At 41.0% G+C, this 17,815-nt stretch overlaps 1 protein-coding gene across 4 annotated transcripts in view; it reads right to left on the reverse strand.

Moving 5' to 3' along the window:
* ELOVL5 (ELOVL fatty acid elongase 5) overlaps positions 1–17,815 on the reverse strand; it is an 800,547-nt gene that overhangs the window by 415,743 nt on the left and 366,989 nt on the right. The gene's annotated exons all lie outside the window — the stretch shown is intronic.

The following is a 17,815-nucleotide window of genomic DNA, read 5'->3' on the forward strand; positions in this document are numbered from 1 at the left end:
AACAAAGAAATTCTGCACAAGAGGGATTTCAAATGGAGGAAATAGCACCTGAGAGACAGCAACACCATAAATAAACTAGGAAAGTAGCAACCTGCGAAGGATTTCTCATGAGGGCTCATTACCCCATGAAAGTTAGTACCATGAGAGAGCCTCCATATGTGGGGAATTGCCAGGGAGGCATTCACCAGAACGTATAGTAGCAACAGCACCCGAAACATGTGTGTATTTTCGTTCAGGACAGTGGGAAATCCAGAGCAGTGAACGCCACCTCAGAGGAGGGAGTGGCCAAATAGGTAGTAGCAGTCTCAGATTGGCAGGACAGTACGTGGATAGGAGCGAATGCCACACTGATGAGGAAGTGGATGTGCCAGCCAGAGAGCAGGCAATAGCACTTTATTGAAGGCATCACCCTAAGAGAGAGTTCCACCGTGAGAGTGACAGGAAAGCACTTTCTGAAAACATGAGAGCATCACCCCAATGGAGGAAACTCCTAGATTTAGTAGGCTGCATCAAGAGAAACACGCATTGAAAATGCAATTGGTCTCGCTCTCGTTTAAGTTAAACTAATTCTGTTTGTAATTAGGTGGTTTTTTAGCTTTGCTTTTATTAGTGTTTTTCAAACTTTCATGTACTAATTTGCATATGTATAAGTATATGTATGCATGCATTTATATAGATATGCAGATTAAATATATGTATGTATATATATATATATATAACATGTACTTTTGTATAGCGCACATATCACCCGAAAGTCTCAAGGCGCTGAATAACAGATGTATATTGTTACCCAACTCAACGGTACTCATTTTATCGACCTCAGATGGATGAAAGGCTGAGTGGACCCGCCGGGATTAGAACCTGTGACCATGAGGTTGAACCCAGGCCCCTACAGTGGATGCATTTGTCCACTGCGCCACCAGACCCGGCTATATATAGCTGAAAAAAACATAGGTTTCAGGCCTGATATAGTTAGGAATTAGCATTTAAAAACTCCTTAGAAATTCACTGAAAAAACAATAGGTTTTAGGGGTGTTATAGTTAGCTGGACATTTCACTCGAATTGCTATATGTATATATAATACATATTTAAATAACAAACCAAACCACATGCACTGGATGATGTCATCAGTGATGTCATTTGAGATGTCATCAGTGATGTCACTGATCAGGTCATGAATGAGGTAATATGTGACATCAGCAGTGGATTGCGGGCGCGCGAGATTTAGTTAGTACAACTAACTATATCGGAGGAATTTCAATGGTTTTGTTCAAGTGAAATGTCCAGCTAACTATAACACCCCTAAAACCTATTGTTTTTTCAGTGAATATATATATATATATATATATATATATATATATATATATATATCTCTATCATATCACACCGTCAATCAACAGCTTCACGCCATAGACGGAGACGGACCACAAGTAGGTGCCAAAGTGCGTAGTTTATTAGCCTGTTCGGTCCGGACGCGTTTCGGTTCGAAAAGAACCTTGATCACATGACAAGGGTACAAAGCGTCATTACGTTTTTTAAAGTGACAGTGCAATGAGGTAAGTATAAACATAGTGAAAAGACTGTACAGAGCCTACGGCAGCTTGCAACATTTCTTATTGAAAGGCAATTCAAAACACTGGTCGAGTCGACATGTTGCTGAATGTACATGGATAAATACCACACCATTAGATATTATAAATAATAACAATTCTTTCATGTCAACAACATTCGGTTATGTGACGCTGCCTCCTCAGTCATGAGTCTTCAACTTCTATGTTTCGCTCCCTCACTGTAGTGCAAATTGTAAATAAGATAAAAAAGAGTGCAGTAGCAAATAAAGTGCAAGCGCTATATAGTGTGTATGGTCAGATACATTATTCTTAAATTTCCTAAAATTTCACCTCAAAATACATAAATACGTTGAGTCTTAGTCAGAGTATACAAATTATGGTATCGTTATTGCGTATTTGTATAAATACATTGTCCCCTGCTGAACACGTGCCATATCTAGAGTCACAATGTTGTTATCTTGTAGAGATCACATTGTAGTTATGTTGGAGAAGTACAAAGTGTTATTAATCTATGATAATAATAAATAAAATGGTATAATAGTTGATCACTTAAAACCTAATAAATTAATTATATTAAATATCCTAAAATTCCAATGTTATAAAATTTAGTATCATAAAAGAGTTCTAATAAATATCATTATAAATAATATATGTAGTGCTGTACTCCTCATATCAACGGTTGTACAAAAAGTGGTATTGTTACTATTTTGGACATTTCAATATGTCTGTACAATTCTATGATAATCGCATCTACTGAGAAATATATAGACTGTATCATTGTGTTAGGTAGGAACTTGTTGAAAAAGGTCACTAGATTGACAGTGCCTTTATGGATGTCACAAACTATATCTTAGGGTTATTAAAAAGATTAAATAATTTTGATTTAAAGGCAAGTGTACAAGTCCTCCGTAATATTCAAACCATTGGGTTGTTTGGTATCAAGCGCGAGGATATAATGCGTTTCCAATCGTCTCAGGGCACTTTCTCTGTTGCCGCCTCGTCTACTAGGTGGTATAGCGTCAATAACATAGTATTTAAGTTCTTTGTTATTAGATGAGTGATACTCTTTGAAGTGGCGTGCAACTGGGTAAGTATTGTCTTGGTTGTTGATTGCCCTGAGATGTTGCAAAATACGCTTGTGGGCAGGAAGTTTGGTACTGCCTACATATGATAAATTGCAAGGGAATGCAAGTACATAAATTGCATGGTCGGTTTTACAAGTCAGCAATTTGCGTATGACGCGTTTTTTATCGCTGAATGGGGTTTTATATTCTGTCATATTGATGCCTTGTTGGCATGCCTTTTAAGTTTTGCAACGAAAAAAACCCTTATGGTTAGAGAGCCAACTAGAGGTTTCGATTGTTTCTGGATTTGTTGTAACTAATTGGTCTCTCATGGACGGACCTCTGCTGTATGTTACCAACACCCTGGGCGGTAGTTCAAGTCCAATAATTGGATCATTTACCACCAATGGCCAACTCTTCTGTAGAATTGCTTTGATTTGGTTGTGTTGGCTACTGTATTGTAGGACAACTCTCAATGTGTTTGGTTTTGTTGTTATATTCTCAGTGTCTAATGCAGTGTGATTCTCAGGTATGTGCTTTCTCTTTTCCTTAAGTAATTCAGCTCTCGCATGAAGCATAGATTTGTTAATTGCGGCTTCAATGATTTTGTGGGAATAACCTCTCGCCAAAAACCTTAATCTACATTCTTCCTGGGCATGTTTCAAATCAGTATCATTACTGTGGAGTCTTCTCATCCGCAGCATCTCACCATATGGAATGCTATTGATGAGGTGCTGCGGATGTGCGCTCCCTGCATGGAGAGTCGAAAGTGGGCTTCCTGAAGAGTTTTGTCTCTATTTTATCTTTGTTGATGTATATCTCAGTGTCAAGGAAGGTTACAGACTTCTCACTGATAGTGACAGTGAAGTGTAGATTAAGGTCATTATTGTTGATGTCTGTTACAAATTGAAAAGCCGACTCTTTAGTTCCTCTCCATATGACAAACAAATCATCAATATATCGTAACCATGATATTACTCCCTTGTTGTTTTGCAGTAGCTTGCTGAGGACCAGCTCCTCCCACTTGCCCATATGGAGACATGCGTAGCTTGGGGAAAAGCTGGCCCCCATAGCTACACCTCTAATTTGCCGGTAAAGAACATTATTGAACATAAATATGTTGTTGTTAAGGCAAAAACGTATCATATCAAGTAGCATTTTTTGATGTTTCTCACAATGATCCTGCTCTTTGTTCAGATAGTGTTCAATTGCTGTGATACCATCATCATGTCTTATGCTAGTGTATAGTGAAGACACATCCAAAGCCATCATAATATAGGTCTGATCCCATTCAATGTCTTGTAGTTTGTTAAGAAAGTCACTGGTATCACGTATATAAGAAGGTAGTGATTTTACATGGGGCTGGAGAAAATGATCAACATATTGTGATGTATGTTCAAGAAGACTGTTGCGTGCCGAAATGATAAGTCGCCCAGGGGGCTTCAAAGGATCCTTATGTGTCTTAGGAATAAAGTAGATCGATGGTATTACTGGATGATCATTTCTTAGAAATTTGTATTACAGAGACGTTATTAGGTCCTGTTTTAGCCAAATATGTAGCATCTGTTGGTATTGTGCATATATCGTTTTTAAGTTGGTATTGCTGATTCTTGTGTAGCACTCCCTATCATTTAATTGTGCATAGGCCTCTTTGTTGTATTCAATTTTACTCCAGATCACAATGTTGCCTCCTTTGTCAGAGTTTCGTATGACTATGGCTTTATTTTCTTTAAGTTTGACAATGAGCTCATTGTATCTTTGGTCTTGCCATCGGTATTTGTTTTTTTGTCCTTGAATTTTATAGTTCAATTTTTTAATTTGCTCCGTTACCAGTTCATGAAACACATCAATGGAGTCTCTTAATGTGATGGGGTTGAAGGTAGATTTAGGTTTGAAGTTCGTTCTGTGTTTTTCAATTTTGTTGAGGGGGGTAGTCGTCTCATGGCTCCCTAAGGGTTCTTGTGTTACCCCTATTTCTGATACATTCTGAGGTTGAATCCAGAGTTCTTCCAAGATCTCCACAAGGGAACTGTCACTTTGTGTTGCATGCTGCAATGTATCTCCAAGAGATGGTGCTTTGGCTTTGATGGCTGTTTTGTGAAATTTCCTTAATTTGAGCTTTCTCACTGTTTTATAGATGTCCGTGCAAGTTTTTACATAATTGAAATTGTTCTTGGGGCAGTAAGATAGGCCTAGACCCAATATGTTTTTTTCTTCATCACTGAGATTGACATTAGACAGATTTATTATAGTCTTGTCTGCATTGACTATGTCATTATCTACCAGCGACGCCCTCTTTGTTGCCTGGTTCTTGGTCCTTTTCCTGTTCGCTTGTCTTCTTTGTCGCCTCCTGTAGTTTTTGTTTCTTCTTCGTTGCTCCGTGGTTTCCTGGGGCGTAGTGTCTGCCTTCGATCGTGGTATAAAAAAAGACAGCTCTTGTACCAAGGTATTGGGTTTGGCTAGATTTCTTCCAATGTTTTCTAGAGTTTCGTTGTCCGAGCTGCTTTCAGCCTGGGAACTAAGGTCAGAGATTGTTGAATTAGACCCTGTGGTACCAATTGAAGTTGTTCCTATTTTTGGTGGTATCACTGTTTTATCCTTTAATGATCGCATTGCTTCATATTTTTTGGCAAAAGTGAAGATTTGACCTCGTTCGTAGTCATTTTTATCACGATTGAATTTAAATTTTTTGCGTTCCTTTATCAAATCTTCCTCTTTAATTAATCTTGTTGTCATTTCCTTGCGTAGTTTGGTTCGTTCTTCCATTGTGCCCATTTCCTCTATTTCCTCATTCAATCTGTTAATTTCCTCCAATAGAGTAGCTCTGTCAATGTCTGCATATTTTATTAGTATCAAAATTAGACGTTTGGAAGAATCAAGGTTACATTCTGCCCATTCGCGCATCATTTCTATATTTGGATTTTCATAGCTCGGTGCAAGGAATATTCTTAAGCCTCGAGGGACTCTCCCTACATCAATGTATCGTTGAAGTGACCGGGATTCCCACCATTTGCTTTGTTCAGCCTTGCTCTTTTTTTCTAAGATTTTAAATTTGACTTTCAAGGTGTTAGAAGGATTAATCTTTGATCTGACAGTGATGTCTTGACTGCCGGCGGCGGGTGTAGAATCGCTGAAAATATCTATTGCCGCTGCTTCTCTGCTCCGTACAGATATATATCTATATATATATATATATATATATATATATATATATATATATCCGCAAGCACCTGCAGCATCCCTTGGTTTCCCCAAGGGAAGCAGAGATTGATATTTAGGGTCAAGTTCCTATTACACCTTTAATCATCATGAGGCTGTATATAGAAATGGCTCAACTGGCTCTCAAATCAGGGTGCTCAAACATGGTCAACTGTGACACTACCCTAAGATCCATGAGATAGTGGGAAAACATCTCCGACTGTCAACAGAATGAAACAGTCGCCCACAAAGTGAAAGGGCTGGTCAAGGGGTAATGCAGGTTCGGCATAAAGTACCTTGCGGGTTCTTAAAGAGTTGGACGCTCCTTTCCTCTTCAATACAATACGATTCCAATATTCCCAGCAGGGTTCAGCAGTAATATGCTTCTGGTGACATTTGCATGATACCCACTGCTTAGCCGGAGGGAAAGAACAGCAACATTGATGTCCTTGTCAGACACATCTACAAGATGGTGCTGTAAAGCTTCTTCGAAGTCCAGCTAAATGCAAGTTCAGGAGTTAAATTTGTTATCCAGTACAGGGTGTACTGGCAGGAAGCCATTATTAATCAATATGTGAACCTTTGTTAAAATTAATAACCATGACCAACTACAGCTGGACCTTTCTTCCTGGTGCTTTTAAACAAAGAAACATTGAGGTAGGTCCCGACAAATGAAAGGAATGTATATTCTGAAGGAGATTGTGTGGGCTTTCCGGATGGGATCTCTCTGATTTCCGTACAGACCTTTGTGCTCGACAAAGAGGGAGACAATTGCCTGAGGGATGTGTATCACAGGAGTCATGTGCACAACATCCCTAGTAGGGCTATGCTTGCCTCAGGGTAGCTGCAAGCTGCAAAACCAGTTTATTCAGCTGTTAAACATATTTTACGGAGAAAGTATGAGTAGACTTCTTTCCCTAGCAGTTGTGTATCAAGGGCTCCAGGAGCAGTCAGTAAAGCAAGGAAATTGGCCTCTGTAACCCCTCATTGGGGTTTAGTGGGCCCAGAACAACCCGTCCTGAGTGCTAGCAACATGGACGTAATTTACGAGTCACCAGGGGTTGCAGTTGCGACTCCTAGCTTGCTCCTTGCTACCCCTGCCACTGCCCTTGCGACCTCTGGCCTCAGAGATAGAAAAATCAGTGCAAAAAACACAGGGGTGTCTTGCATTATCAGAATCCGGCTCTAACCTCGTTGTGTGCTCATTTTTTTTTACATTACTAGTGAATAATAGTCTATTATTAAAATTTAGTGTAATAAATAGTGGAGCAGCAAGATATGGACCATCACTGGCATCTTGGATAAGAAAAATAAAATGGTTTTAATGTATCTAGTGTGCGTGCATGTGGGTGAGAGTGGGTTTGTGTGAGAGATTGTGCATATGTGTGAGCATGTATGCTTATATATGGGATTGTGGGGGTGTGTCAAAATGAGTGAGTAAGTGTAAGTGAGTCAGAGTGAGAGTGCGAATGAGTTATTCAGGGTGAGGATGAGTGCACGAGAGTAGGTGAAAAGGATTGAGTGCAAGTGAGTGCTAATGATAGAATGAGTGTGAGTAAATGAATGTAAGTGAACCTGTGGTGTTATGTTTGCAATCCACTGTTGGACCTGGCATGATTCTTGGCTTATAGAAGCGCCCTTGACAAAATGTTGGTACTGGAATACTGGAGTCAATACTTGCATATAGGATACCCACAGCAAAATGCTACTGCTGGCACTCTGTAGGTAAATTTTGGCACGGGGCACCCATGAAAAATGCCAGCACTGGCCTCCTGGAGGTAATTCTTGGCAGAGGTGGCACCTGTGGCATTTTGCTTCTGATGGCACATTGGAGGAAATTCTTGGCATACGGGAAGACATCTGTGGCAAGGTCATGGAGCCACCCAAGACAAAATGTGCCACTTGGCATATTAGACATAACCTTTGGCATAAGCGACCTCCATAGTGCAAGAGAAGCAGTATTAGGAACATTCCAGCACTGGCATATTGTATGTAACATTCGGGCAAAAGGGGCCACCATGGCAAAATGTTGGTCCCAGCAGTGGAGGTAATTGTTTTACATAACGGTGCACCCTTAGGACATTTTAAAAACATAATTGGGTGAACAAATGGGGACTGTCATGTTTCATTAGCTTGGCACACCCTTAAAGGATTTGAATAGTTAGAGAGTGTCTTTTTAGAGCCTATGGGTTTTTAGAAACTTTACGTGAAAATTATGCATTAAAATGCACTCGTAAAGCCCATTTTTTTTTCAAAATGTTCTCATGGGAGAGAAACACCCACCCTCTGTTCTCCCCTAGATGAATTTATCATGTTAATTATTGTGATGTCATCAGGATTATGGTTACGTGACTTTACTTCTTGGGATGATGCAGGGTCAAAGGTCATATGATGGCCCTTCCTTTGATATCATTAAGGTCAAGTGGGATAGGATGTCACTCCTGCTACCCCTGGCATTTTGGTGAATCGACACCTATGGCTAGGAACCGTCGGTCTTCCTTGTTATGCAATCAAAGTACACGCCCATCAATTGTACATCAGCACAGAAGAGGCCGGTACTCTGCTGGAGAAGCAACACAAAAATACAGAGCACCTCCAATGGGCTTGCAGATGTCATATTCATTGAGAAAAAACACGGGGTCAAACAGAGAGCTAAACAGAAGGCCAAGACGACAAGGCTGTCTATGCAGTGCAAGGAGCTTTATCTCAACTATTATGAAATTCATGAGCTATATTGTATCGAATACATTGCTCACACCACTGTCCCATGAGCAGAGTCTTGATTGCTTGACCACAGCTATCACTAGTGAATGAAGGGCACAGTGGAGACCTGTCGGAGTACTTCAGCCCTGCTATCCAGAACCCTAGACTAGTGGAGAGTGTGTGAATTACCACTTAATTAAACTGCCGGCTCTACCTCCAACAACAGGATCCGGAGAGAAAACCTGACAAGGGCTCAAGAGGGACAAGGACGCGAGTTATTGAGAATGAAAGAAAATCTAAGTAATGAAGATGCCCTAACATGGCTCCTTTGCTTCTTCAGGTAAAGTTCAAACCTTGGAAGACAATTCACCTTTATATACATACTATTGGCTTGCCCTTAAGTAGATGATCTTTTAACTCAAATGAAATGGTGCATGCTAATTTCTGCACACACAGCATCTCTGAAAGAGTAAACCAACAGGGTAATTCTGTGCTACCCAAAGTTTAACATGTGGATGCCCTGACAGCACTGTGTACATTACAGAAACACAGTACTATTATCCTAGGTCATATGGTAGACGATGAATCCTTAGAACTCATGCCTTAGGTGTATGTCCAGCAGATGGTGTAGAACATCGGAGGCACGATGCACAGAATGCATTCTCACATGCAGAGAGGAATATTGGAGACTTCAGAACATGTTGCCACTTCAAGAGGCATCATTCAAGTTTGCGATTTGCTGCAAGGGAACTCCAGAGTGTTGGAGCTCGAGGGTTCTTTCTGGATAGTCAACCTCAGACACATAGGCAGAAGGTAGAGCAAGGTAGAGCATAAAGACTTTAATGTCGTAGCCAGGAGATTACATAGGTGCCTTGCATATTAGGCACAGTCTTCAAGGGCAATCTCACATTTATAAAAGCCTGTGTCGGTCCTTTAAAGCAGGAGTGATGTGGTCCTGATTTCTGAGACCACAAATCACTCTGGATGCGCGATTCTAAAAGTGTTGAATTTTTAAGACAGCAGCCTCTTATAAAAAGCATTGCTAGCATTCAATATGGTGAGCGTGTGAGCTACTTTGTGAGGAAGTATAAGAAAGATAAACGTTCTGGAGTGGTGGAGCTGGGGGTGTTCCTCGATGTTGTATTCACTTGCAATGCAACAAAGAGGTCGGTGTCACACAAGCCAAGACTGTAACCATTCTGTGTTGTCGTGGTTAGAGGCTCTAAAGATTTAGACCAGGGAATCAGAGGGCAAAGCCTCAATTGGGTCCTTGGACAGATTCTCAGTCTCGCTGCCAAAATAGATCCAGGCGCCCTGCATCCATGAGGCAAGCAGCTTTCAAGCAATCAGCTTCTCGAAGCCATTTAGAGAATTAAAAGTCTCAGAAGTAACAACAAACAAGCAGCCATGCGGCCGCGAAAGTGATCGCGATCAAACATCAAAGCGGCCATGCGGCCGCGAAAGTGAAAGTAATTGCGGTCAAGCGCGGCGCGCGCGAACGCGCACTTGCACTGTGGCTCTAGGCTGGCCTGGTAGCACTTTTTGGAGCCCTCTCAAAAAGTCTCGCCAGACCAGCGCATGCGCTGGGTCAGGCGAGACCTAAAAAACAGCACACTGAGAGAGGTATGCCATAAGAGAAAGTGTGGGTAGCATAGTGAGGAGAAAGTAACTGTTCAGTACACTGAGGAGAGAGGAGGGGACCAGCATACCTTGGAGGCATAATATCACCAGTGCAAGAGAGAAGTAGTACCTTGGGGAGCAGAGGGGTGGGCAACACCTGAGGGGAAATTGTTACCAACACTTTAAAATACAGAGAGATTGGGCCATTGGAAAAGGTATGTTGAAGACTATAGGTCTAATCTGTTTATTAGCAAAAGTTAGGCAGTCAATAGCCCTAAATTATTTATTGTCAAGCCATATATTAAAGCCAATAAGCCCTTACAGGAGGATTTGCTTTACATTGTGTTAAAGCCTGTAGATAGGAATTTCAGTTATATTTTTACATGGAATCTCAGATTACTGTTGTAGACAAATGTGTTGGTGTTGGCTACCCCCTCTGACAAACCCAGGTGGTACAAAATTTGGACTTTTACAATCCCTGCTAGGCCCTTTTAGAATAGGTTGAGTATTGTTTTACCTTTTCTACTTTTGTACATATTTTTACTTGTATGACTGTGTGGCTGATGATTGCTTTGTGGGAGCATTTATGCTTAATACAATAGGCCAGAGTTGAGTATGGCAAGAAGCCAGTGATAAAGGATATGGGCATGATTGTTTCATTCTGAAAAATTATGGAAAATACCATAGGTCTGGTCAGTTTATTCTTGAGGTACTACAAAGACAGTAGGTCTGAATGATTTATTGAAAACTGCATATGTTAAAGGTACTGTGAAATAAGTACACCTGACTTACCTATTGTGAAATGCTATTATCAAAGCCAATAGGCTTTAAGGGAGCATTGTTATTACACTGAGTTGAAGGCTGTAGAGTGATATTTTGTTACATGGAATCTCAGATTATCTTGGTAAGTAAGGGTTTTGGTAATAGTTTCCCCAGTGGTAGACTATCTGCACTGTGATAGTCCTTGTTAGACATTTCTAAGAGGAGGTTTGGAAACATTACTGTTATATGTATCTCTAATTTTTCTGACTCTTTGTCTGATTTCTTCCTTGTGAGAAAGCTTACGATTGTTGTGACAGATCTGAGTTGCTTTTGGTGAGGATTTAAAAAGGTTAGAAGCCTGATTGGTTCTTTAGGAAAACGTAATATCCGATGCAATAGGTTCAATCGGTTTGTTCTGAAAAATGACAGCAGATGCAGTAGGCCTGACATACTGTGACAATCACACAGTAAAGACATTAGGCATTTCAGGGTGGATTCTTATTACATTGTGTTAAAAGCTGCCCACTGTTTTTTTGTTATATGGAACCTCCTGATTACTGTAATAAGAAGCAGTATCGGACTACAGGAGGTAACCCTTAAACCACATGGAGACTAGGGCAGTAATGTGTAACAAACAACAGTGTCTCAAGCAAGGGTATTATTTGGCATGCAAGTATAATAGGCACAATTAATTACCATGGATTAAATCAAGAGAGAAGAAAGCCAGGGAGACATTTTTGCAGAAGATCAATTGTATATAAATTGTAGATCATGTTGGACATATTAAACTTCATATGTACAATCACATGAGGCGGTAGCACTGTGTTACATTAAATGACATGTGACCGATAATATACTGTGTACAAGTGCTCGTGAAGTTTTGGTGACGGCACAAGTGACACGTGAGTTAATATATATTTACAGCGATTGGGGTTGGCGCAACAAAAGGTAAGTGAACGTAAAAATCTTTATACAATTGGAGATACCCAAACAATTAATGCTACATGGATAAAGAGAAGTAAGGTAGGGTATCTGGTATATAAAGGCGCCTTCATATACTGGATACCCTACCTTACTTCTATATACCAACTCACGTGTCACTTGCGCCGTCACCAAAACTTCACGAGCACTTGTACACAGTATATAAATCGGTTACATGTCATTTAATGTAACACAGTGCTACCGCCTCATGTGATTGTACATATGAAGTTTAATATGTCCAACATACTCAACAATTGAAATACAATTGATCTTCTGCAAAAATGTCTCCCTGGCTTTCTTCCCTCTTGATTTAATCCATGGTAATTAATTATGCCTATTATACTTGTATGCCAAATAATACCCTTGCTTGAGACACTGGTTTGTTACTGTAATAAGAAAGCATTTTGTTGTTGGTTACTTTCTTAAACAAAGCCTGTGGGTTGAAAATTTACACTGTGATACTTCCTACTACACCTTCTAAGGGGGACATGGCTGGTGTAGTCTGCTAGGCCATTGTAATAACAGACTCTACATACATACATAAAGATCCTTTGCGTAAGCCTTCTACTGTCTGTTCAAGTGCCATTCACATTTTAACTCTCCCCATGACCGCATACTGCATGGGGAAATAGGTATATCAATTTCTGCTAGTGGCAACATTACCATTTGAGTGATGGCATTTTTCCTTATTAAATGTGCACACCTGCCAGAAAACGAGTGTGCTTCAGTGCTACACTGTTAGGCCAGTGTAACAGTGCTCCTTTTTTAGGTCGAGCCTAGAGTCAGCGCGCATGTGCTGCTCTGCGAGACTTGCTGTATTTGGAGTATGCACTTAAAGCCCCGCCCACTCTTCGCCCATATTTGTCATTGCCTCGTGTCATTGTCCTTCGTAAATGCTGGCTTCTGATTCATAAATAGGCTTGTTAGTCCCTCCTCAGTACCGCCTTGTCTTCATTTGTAACGTCCGATGGCGACTGGCCCTTTTACTTCGGTTGTTACACAGTATGTGTTGTTTAGTCTGTAAGCACTATTTTCTTTATTGAGTTTCTCTTACTGCAGGCAAGACATGCCCTGCTTCAGCTGGAACCACTTGTGTTTTTTTAGCTGCAAGGCTGCGCTTTATCTTATTTTATGATTTTTTTTAAATTACCAACATGGGCGCCCGCTTTCTCCTTAAAACGGGTGGCGGCTTTCAATAACCCGTGCAGCCGCTTTTAAATAACATGGGCGCCCGCTTTCAATAACAACATGGGCACCCACTTTCACTTTAACATGGGTGCCCACTTTCACTGTAACAGGGGCGCCCGGTTTTCATTAGCAACCTGGGTACCCGCTTTCGCTTTAATGCGGGCACCCGGCATTATCTTAATTCTTCACCCACCCTGATGCTGCTTTATCTCGCTCCATCGCCTTCGTGTCTGTTTCTCCCCCCCCACCAACCAGACCAAAAACCTCCACAAGAACGTCTACTTTTTGATTTCAGGATGTAAATCAAACATAAATCTATTTATCAACAGTGCAAAAAGTGACCACTTTTGTTGCAAGATCATTTGGCTCCTGTCTTTTAATCAGCAACAAAAATGATGCCACCGCATTTTGCTCTGTGTTTGCTTCGAAGCAAATGCTTTGTATATATAACTTGATCAGCAAAACCAAATGTAGCAATTCTACGTCAGACAAGCAGAACAAAATAGTGCACATATTATGTGCACTATCTTTGCACACTGTATTAATAGGAAATCCAGACACGCTGTGCTCCTGTTTTCCGATAGGGAGGAAACAATCACTTTTTACGCAGCACACAGACCTGTGCCACGCGCGACTCCTTCAGACAGTGCTTGACTGAAGAGCCTGCAGCACATCGCATGGAAAGGCTTCGGTTCCGACAGCTGCCGTAAGCACACACTCAGCTCCGCTCATGCCTCTTCGCCTGTCGCAACGAAGCGCAAAATATAAGATTTACGACTGTGTCCTCATGACAACAGGGTGGAGAGAGAATGGCTGAACACAGAACTAGCATTTGCAATGCAATAGGTCTCGCATTTACGCGAGTTTGAGCTATTGACATTGCAAACGGCAATGCCTTTTATTCTTGTTTTCATTTTTAAAACATAAATAAAAGGCATTGTCAATTGCAATGTCAATAGCTCAAACTCGCATAAATGCGAGACCTATTGCATTACAAATGCTAACGGCGGTCCTGCAGTTTCCCCGGGGCACAAGGAGGCATTCACTTCGGTCAAGACAGCTGATCGCGGCAAAAAGACATAAGTGGATGCCCGCTTGTGCTCCGGGGAGACTGACATTAAAAAAATTAAAAAACACGCGAAGCGGCATTTTGTTGCTATGGCAACAAAATGGCGCAGTCCCACGGACACGCGCATGCTGTTTGCAATGGACAAATGGCGAGAGCAGCCATCTTTGTCCATTGCAGACGCGTGCATGAGAGCCCTCGCAGAAATGATTCCAAAAGGTGCTCTCCTGGCTAGAGCAGCGCATGCGCTGCTTTCGCCAGGCGAGACCTAAAAATGACTACACACGATCGCCCGGGCAATTAGCAATCGGTATGCGGACAGAACCAAGTAGCTGTCTGTGCACGTCTTCTACTCTGCGCTACCCCATCTAGTCACACTCTCGCTGTGACCAATTGAATACTCTTTGGCTCTGAAAACACTACCTGTACACCCCGTTTCAGTGTATGAGTTACATGGCGAGGATGTACGTTGTGATTCAGGTACAGTGCATTGCTACCAAGTTTTCAGATTGCTTATGTGCAAAGGCGAGGCCTATTGGTTATGCCAATGCTTGTTTCCTATACCACCTCTTTCAAATTCTTTCATTTTTGTATTTTTAGTATTTGTCTGCTCGCAAGGGAACCAGATTGGCGATGTAAATGGCCCTGCCCCATTGCTTGGCATGTTAGCTCTACTTCATCTTTTGGAGTGTTAGCGCTGCCCCATTGCTCTGTGTATTAGATCCCCCGAAGTTCAGGTCTAGTTGCACCCCTGCTCACATTACACACATTCTGGTGTACAGTACGAGCACTCATGTAGAGATCCTGGAGTTCCCTATTTTTAAAAGAGAGAGACATGGATGTTTGCTTCACAAACTCGAATGTGGTGTATATTTTATACACTAATTCCCAAACTCTAGGTAATTCTGTCACATGGCCAAGATTTTGCATCGCTGAACTCTTGGTGAATTCGATTTTGAAGAAAAAAAACAAATTGGATGACTGGTCTGGTACCACAGATTGGCCAATGTAAAGTGATGAAGGTTTTGGGCATAAATATGACGAGTTCTGTCAAGAAAACGCGCAGGACCAAATATAAAACAATAGATCTGAAGTCAAACAAATAAAAAAACGTATTGTAATTCCCAAAAGAGGAGCTAGAAAAGATAAAGACTTAAAAGAAAAGCCATTTCAAGGAAAACATGATGTATAAAATGGCTACAGTACTCCTTCTTTTCTTTGTCCCACAGCTAGGTTAGCAGAATCAGTGGAGAGCGCTGAGCTATGGAAGAAAAGAAGCTATGGAGTTCTGGACAAGGGCATAAAAGGGTTTTGAGGAATGACAGAGGAGGCAGATGTGGATCAGAAAGAGTTGTAAATAGGAAACAAAAAAGGAGGAAATATATGAAAAAGAATCTTGAGGATTAAGTTATAGGAGAATGTCGGAGCACATGGGGCAAAAGTGAGCTACAGTTTGAAAGGATGGTAGATTAATATTTAGCTAAAAATACAATGGCTGGACAAACAAGGATAAAGAGGGAGGGATGGAGGTAAAAAGGTCGACAGGTAGAGGTTAGAAAACGGGTGTACAGAAGGGGGCAGAGTGAAAAGGGGAACTTGACCATACATGAGCATTAAAAAAATAGTGTGTCTCTCGATTAAACTAGAAAGATAAGTTAGTGATAAATAATGTATGTGGTCTTGAAAAAGGCTATTAAACCGTGTTCTAAATAAAAGACATTGACCAAGTAGATTTAATAACTTGGTATTTGTCATTCATTTTGAAAAAAAAAATATTAGGAAAACTTTGGCTAGAAGAGTTTCTCCAGAACAGGTTTCGCCAAGTTATAATTTCAGACGGATTAAATATATTCAAACTGTTCTAATATCACATGGCATTTCTAAGAATGTATGTATAATGCAACTGCCCTTCAAGCCAGGTACAAAATGTGTAAAGCAGCCTGTGCAATCTCACATGGTATTAGCATTGAAGCAGAGCAAGTGAGGCGTTAAACCCAGACATTCTTCATTTATACCCATAATTTGAGTGACTCACCCTATCACCTTTCTGAAGAAGAAATGAAGATACTGTGGCATTCAAAGGTAGTTCATTTCGTAAAGGATCCGGTGAGATAACGAGATACGGTAAGATGATGGAATAATAGCATTTATTGAAGAACACCTCATCCATCAACAGCTCAGGTGCAACTGACTCAGAACACTTCATCTACAACATTCTATGTTCTACCTTCTATGCATAGGATCCTGAAGGGAAACACATGCCGAAGACATCGCAGATACTCCTTATGTACCACGCAACTTTATAATGTCATCAATCCCCTGTAAAGAGCACAACAGAGCTGCAAACACTTAGCGTTCCTGACTTTTGCATCCCTAATCAACACAGCGCGTGAAGGTTTGGAAAGTGGGTAAAAGTGTTTGTAGATACACGGGGACCAGGAACTATTTTTGGGAGACCGTGCTTGGCAGGGATTCCACTACAAATGGTCACTTGATGTCCCAATAAACTGCATTTCTTATTTATGCAAATTTAGTGCTGAAGTGAAAGGTTATGCTTTAAAGCATGGAACCGTTCTGGGTTAAAAAAAGCACACCATCTGACCCACTAGACAACAATCATGCATCTCCAAGAGAATCTGTAGAGATACGGTGCAGTATGAGCAGAAAATAAACGTGGCCCAACCCCAGCAACAACCTCCCCTCGCCCCCACCCCCTCTGGTCTGTGCTGGACCAAGATCCCGGTAAAGTATTGCTTTAAGTTTCTCTGTTCCTGTGCCAGTTCATCGCAGTCAGACTTTTACCACTGATCTGCTGAACACATCTGCTCGCACCCAAACAGAAAATGTTGCCAAATTTTGAGACATAATACAGTTCAAAGGTCTCAGAATCTGGAAAGATCATTGTTACGTGTCTGCTTCCACTAAATGTAGGTCAGGGTTATGCCAGTGTATATAATATATAACATGGGGACACCATGTCAACCTGCAGTCATTGGTACGTGTGCTTTGAAGGAGGGGTTTGTGGTTTTAAGAGCCACTGGAGTGCATGCGTTTCATGTGTATAGTATTCTGCTGAGCTTTATTTAACAAAGCTGTTGCTAGGTAAAATGCTAATCATTATTCATGTGCAAGTACACAGTGAAAAGAAGACTGATACTTCACTTTCTTTTGCAAAACACCACAACACCTTCTTAGAGATGGGTTTCATATGTTCTGAAAGGAGCATTAACTGAAGAGCTGGAGACGAAACCACGGCTTCTGCAAGGGCCCAGGGACTACATGTACCTTTAACCTAATTTTCATGTTACTGTTTGAAGAGCCGGCGCGGTTTTGCATCACATTATTCTATTCCTCTCAGAAGCAGTCTCGCGTTGAGACAAAAAAAACAGGGTCAGGGCCGCTGGTGCAGGCATCCTGCAGGGCTATGGTTCCGTGCTGACTCAGTGGTGATTTGTTTCAGTAAAATGTGAGGTAAAGTAGGCAGGAGTAATGATAAATGTTCCTGCTGAGTTTGCAAATGCACACGTTCTTTCAAAATAAAGTCTCATGCTACGTGTTATTAAATACATGTTTGTTTACATTACACATGGAGGAGCTGAGACAAAATCTGGAAAATAAGTATATTGGTATAGCAGAGTCCAACGAATTACAATGTTCACTT

This window comes from Triturus cristatus, chromosome 6 (assembly GCF_964204655.1).
Source record: "Triturus cristatus chromosome 6, aTriCri1.1, whole genome shotgun sequence".
Classification (NCBI taxonomy): domain Eukaryota; kingdom Metazoa; phylum Chordata; class Amphibia; order Caudata; family Salamandridae; genus Triturus; species Triturus cristatus.